Source organism: Typopeltis vanoorti, chromosome 24, assembly GCF_054136105.1.
Source record: "Typopeltis vanoorti isolate ZY-2024b chromosome 24, IOZ_Tvanoo_1.0, whole genome shotgun sequence".
In the NCBI taxonomy this organism is placed as follows: domain Eukaryota; kingdom Metazoa; phylum Arthropoda; class Arachnida; order Uropygi; family Thelyphonidae; genus Typopeltis; species Typopeltis vanoorti.
Genome location: NC_143572.1, coordinates 40,369,962 through 40,375,961, shown reverse-complemented (window position 1 = coordinate 40,375,961; position 6,000 = coordinate 40,369,962).

Below are 6,000 nucleotides of genomic sequence, written 5' to 3'. Positions count from 1 at the left end.
TTCAGCAGTCAAAATGCTAATATTTCTAACATCACAAAAAGTGAAGTTTTTTTTTTTTTTTTTAAATTTAACCCTCTCCCACTTTTTATGTAGGATATCTGAATATTTACTGACATCATCCATGCTCTCTTCAGTGATGTCATGTACTCTAGCTAAACATGATGTTTCTAGCAGACAGTTTGCTATAAGCCTATGGGGATTTGGTTATAGCAAGTGTTTACTATAGTGAGAGTTCATTGTATTATTTAAGAATTAGACTGACCTGTAAAAGTTCTTTACAGGTCATATTTACCTGTAAAAGAACTATTTACAATCAACTCTCACAATAGCAAAACTGTCAGCTAAAGCTTCATTCATAATTTTGTTGTGTACCCTTTTCTTGTTTATTATTATCTTTTACTATCTATATATATTTGTATGTTCCACTACTCACTCATACACAGTTATTTCCCTTCTATCCTTTTGTAATAAGTTTCCAATAAGTCTAGCAAATCAGCTATCACCCTTCTATCCTTAAACAAACTAAAATTTAAGCCGCTCTTAAGTTTAGTCACATGTAATTCTTTCACTCATAAGGGCTTTGTCTAAGTATGGGACAAGGCCTTAAAATCTACCCTCTGAGACAGTCCGCCTGTTAAATATTGACGAATTTATATTTTGCTGCGCCAGCCAATATATAGGATAGATGAAACTCTTATCCAAGGTGGCTCTCTTTGAGTAATGCACAGTAATAAACTTTCTAACACTAATTCAACTAATTTCAATTAGCTTTGTCTTTGCGTGCAGTCGTGGGCTAAAAAATCAACTTATATTCATATATCTCTCCCGCTAGGTTTCGATATTCATTTTATGAGTGGCTATTTGAATTCATAAGACAGGCTAAATTCAGGCAAATGCTATAAAACATATTTATTTAGGTTTAAAAGATATATACATGAGGAAAATTAAAGTACATGGTTAACATAATCACTTTCCTCAGTAAAATTCTGATATCATTACTAACCCAAGAATACATGCATAATAACTAGATCTCCAGAGTTTTCTATAAACATACAAACTTCTGGCTTAATTTTACATCATCTTTAATCACTCTCTGATCACTACTTATATCTCACAATATGTCTCAGTTATCTCAAACACAGATCCCTTCTGGGAGACATTCTTCAAAACAGGGACAGGTCACTGCCAAATTGGGATAATCTCTAAAGTTCTCTATAGCATGTCCATACACAAATTGGCCTATAGACATCTTTAATAGGAATTCAGATACTTTAACATTTTTACGTTACTGTCCCATGGAATGACTTTCTGTTTTATCATCAGTCTTGTCTGGACATCAAGGCACCTTTGTTCTGCGATTCTCCAGGTCACTTACGATAACAGCACGGCCTGGTTCCCCGAGTCGATAAGGCGATGTGCCGCTCTGGACTTTCTCTGGTACTGCGGGCACACATCTGGATTACCGGGCACTCGATATGGCATAGCTACTCTGTTATGAAGAGATAGCTAACCTTTCTTCGCAAACATCGATAGGCCTCACACGACTTCTATGGCTGACTCGGAATCCTCATGTTGGCAGAGAGCGCTGGCCAACATCCACGAGTGCAGGAAACTGGAACCAAAAAGCTTCGTATGTGTGTGTGTGGGGGGGGGGGGGGGGAAGAGCTTGACCCTTATATTCTTCCCTTCTTTTCTCGGAGATTCTCACGCCGGCACTCTTCCGAGAATGCGTTCTCGCTTCGCTTTCCTTATAATTTCTCTTTCCCTTATGCTATTCTAGATGGCTAAAGTGTGGCCCTTGGACTTTGGCTTATGTTCAACTTGCATTCATACAATACATAAAATGGGATACTCTAATTAAATTATAATCTTATATAAATTTCTCTATTTGACTCTCTACAAACAGGTTAAATCTCACATTTCTTATGCTAATATTTCTTCAGTTTTGCCTTAAAGTTATAATCTACAATTTTATTTCCTTGCCAAAGCACAACATTCTCTGCCTACAATTAAAGATAGTTGTTCCTGAATAAAAGTAATCTTTTGTCCCAATTTTTGATTATTCAGGACACAACAATTTTGCATGTTGAAATGGGTTACTATTGTTTGAAATGCTTGTAGGAAGTAGAGGCCAATTGGTTTAGACACAACTAATACCAAGAATAAATGTATTACAGCTATAAATTGCATTTGTTCTTTGCTCAGTCTGTGTGAGAGAAGAACAGCTATAAATTGCATTTGTTCTTTGCTCAGTCTATGTGAGAGAAGACTGCTGTAAAAATAATGATTTGTAAAATAATCTTTTTATAATTGTTGTACATTAGGATTCTTATTAGTTTGTTTAATAACTACATATGATCAGCACTTGCTTTATGCCCAGTTGATAAATTGTATTTACCCAGAGCGCTGATGTTATAATTTCACTGATTGTAATAACATTCTCGTTTCACTAATGATGGCATAGCAACCATTACTGACTCTTGCTTGCTATGTAATTGAAAAATTGCACATGTTCAGTGAAGAGATTTGTGGGAGATTGAATGTGTAAAGACAGTATAAGAAAACAGAAGCTCAGTAAGTGTTCTATTTCACTTAAAACAAAACAAAAAAAAAAAAATGCTAAAAGAAAAGTTTTCTTTTGTCTCAGGGGACACAAGTGATATGATAAATCACTGATTATTTAGAAATAGTTGAATAAGTTTCTAAAATAGTGCAAATGAAAAAAAAAAGCCATCTTCCTGATACATTTTTTTTGTAAGACCTTAAGAAAGAAATATTTTCACTGGTAAAAGAGAATTTATACTTCCTAATCTGACATTACCTGAGGGCAGAGAGTATTCATGCTCAGTATAAAAAAGGATGGAAGAAGATATATGCATACTGCATGGTTTTGTGTAAGTTAAATATGCATTTTGAGAAACACCTTATAAAGAACTCAGTTTGGTAGGCTGACAGCTATGCTAATAATCAGGTCTAGGATCCAAACTAGTTTATTAATATGAAAGTATATATATATATATATCTTGTTAGTCTTATAAATGTTTATGTTAAATTAAAGATACCAAGAAATTATATATTTAGTTTAATCCTTTATCCAAGTGTAAGCAAACAAAGTTTGCTCCTGAAGTATAATGCTAATAATCTTTGCATTATGGGATACTAAGGCAAGTGATGAGATATCATTCCACCTTTACCATGAGTTGCCCCAGTCCTGAAAATACTTCAGGTGCAAACTTTGTTTGCTTACACTTGGATAAAGGATTAAACTAAGTATATAATTTCTTGGTATCTTTAATTTATAGTATAACCAAGTGGAAAAACTTTCAACAATTAAATGTTTATGATTAATTTCATGAATTCTAAATTAAAAAAAAAAAAAAAAAGTCATACTAAGTGGATATGAACTAGTATGTCCGACGGTTAGGAGCTTCGCAACCATATGCCTGGTGAGGGAGTGTCCTGCGTTCGATTCTTGTCGCCGACGTGAGGAGCAAAGGATCTTTCTCAGACATAGCCAAGTTAGCCAGTCTTGGGCGACAGGGTTTTTCCTTCTGCAAAGCAGACAAACCGGTCTTAAGAACACAACGCTTCACAGACAATTACATACGGTTGAGCGTGGGGGTAACGATCCCACCTCGTAGTGAGGTGGGATCGTTGGTAAACCCAGAAATGGGAGACCAAGGCCCTACATGGGACTGTAGTGCCAAAAAAGAAGGATATGAACTAGTGTAATTTTTACTTAGCACTTAATATGAACCAAGGATGCAGTAACACTAAATTGGTGCATCTGATAAAATTGTATCAAGTGTGTACACAATCTGCCACTCCTATAATGAGCATGGCTAACCTTTGCTGTTAGTAGAAAAGCACTAATACAAATGTTCTTCCCATATGATGGGAATAAAACCAAGGTGATGAAGATGTTCATGCTGACAGCAGACAAGGAAGAAGAGTTTTCGTTATATAATCATTTTGTCATTTGCAATGGGAAAACAGCATAAAAATTGATAAAGGTTATATTAGCTATGAGGTTGAAGGGAAATTTTCAGAGTAGAACAGAACAAAACATCCATGAAATTTATATAATGGTATTGGGTGTTGAGCAGACAGTAAACACATTCACACTGGGCTGCATTTTGTGCATCAAGAAGGATCTCACTGACTGTAACTGTATTGGGCTGGCATATTTTTACAAACTTTTATATATATGGCATTCCAGTTTCAAAATTTTTTTTTGTGTGGAATTTTCATGTGAAACTATTGATAAACTCTTAATAGAATAGAAAATCTGAAAAGTTAAAAAAAAAAAAAATCGAAATATTGTACATTACAGAAAATGGTTTGATTTCTGAACCTGGTGTGTGTATATATATATATATATACATATACACATGAATGACTAGTAATATTTTGATTTTACATATTACCAGAGGCCACACAACACCAGCTGTCATGTTGTACCTTTTCTTGAATTCATTTGCACTAACTGCAACTCGCATCTTCTGAAAGCAATCCATTCCAATCATGCAACACTCTGTGAGAAAAATTTAGCTCTCAGTTCTCTCTCGACTGCATTTATTCTCAGCTTCCATGGATATCCTTCTCCCCACTCTCCATAAAATTAAAAACTTCATCTACTGCTATTATATGTGATCCTTGCAGAAGTTTGTAGGTCTTTCATATGACTCCTGTTTGCTAGTGTCTGTCCAGGTGAGGTTGTATCAGTCTTATAAAAAGGCAAAATGATTTCCTCATCCTTACGTGGCAGTGTTCATTTCAGCATTGCAATATTGTTTTTGCTATATGGCCTCTTCAACTTCCTATCTTCTAAAACTCCCAAGATCTCTAGCTTGATCAGTTTCTTCTAGCATAATCCTAGCAATATGTATGCCATTGGATACCTCATTATGCCAAAGTGCATGCTTTTACACTACTAAGAGCCATTGACACATCTATAATTTTGGCCTATTCAAATTGTTCTGTAAATGCTGAATGTCAGTTGCATTCTTGATTACTTTTCCTATAATAAATTTAGTTTAATCCTTTATCCAAGTGTAAGCAAACAAAGTTTGCACCTTAAGTATCTTCAGGACTGAGGCAACTCGTAAAGGTGGACCAAGCTCTCATTACTACTTGTCTTAGTATCTCCCATAATGCAAAGCACATCTCCTTGTGGACATGTATAATGCTATGCATTAAGAGAAGGGCCACTACCCAGACCGGTTTTGACCTTTATTGAGGGCTCGTCAGTGGGAGCCAGACCCAGAGGTGGTGATACTAAGGTGGAAGTAATGAAGAAGTCATATTTACCTATACGAGTTGCCAAAGGTGTTTCACCTTATTATTAAATTACTCTGGATTTAGAGAAAGATGGAAGTTTTTCCCCACTTGGTTAGACTATAATAAATTTAGTTTAATCCTTTATCCAAGTGTAAGCAAACAAAGTTTGCACCTTAAGTATCTTCAGGACTGAGGCAACTCGTAAAGGTGGACCAAGCTCTCATTACTACTTGTCTTAGTATCTCCCATAATGCAAAGCACATCTCCTTGTGGACATGTATAATGCTATGCATTAAGAGAAGGGCCACTACCCAGACCGGTTTTGACCTTTATTGAGGGCTCGTCAGTGGGAGCCAGACCCAGAGGTGGTGGTGATACTAAGGTGGAAGCAATGGAGAGGTCATATTTACCTATACGAGTTGCCAAAAGGTGTCTCACCTTATTATTAAATTACTCTGGATTTAAATTTCTATAGGAGGCAAGAGATTAAGGTTCCAGGAGCTTTGTCCATATATAAGATAACTTTTGGATTATGTGACCAAAAGAAAGTTGTAGGCATTTAAGTGTTTTCTTTGTGACTTGAAGAATATAGTAGCACTTGTGCAGTAGTTAAGTAATTGATGATGTATATATATATATATATATATATATATATATATATATATATATATTTGTGTTTTTAAATTAAAGATTTTTATTTGGTTATAAGAGTGTGAAGAT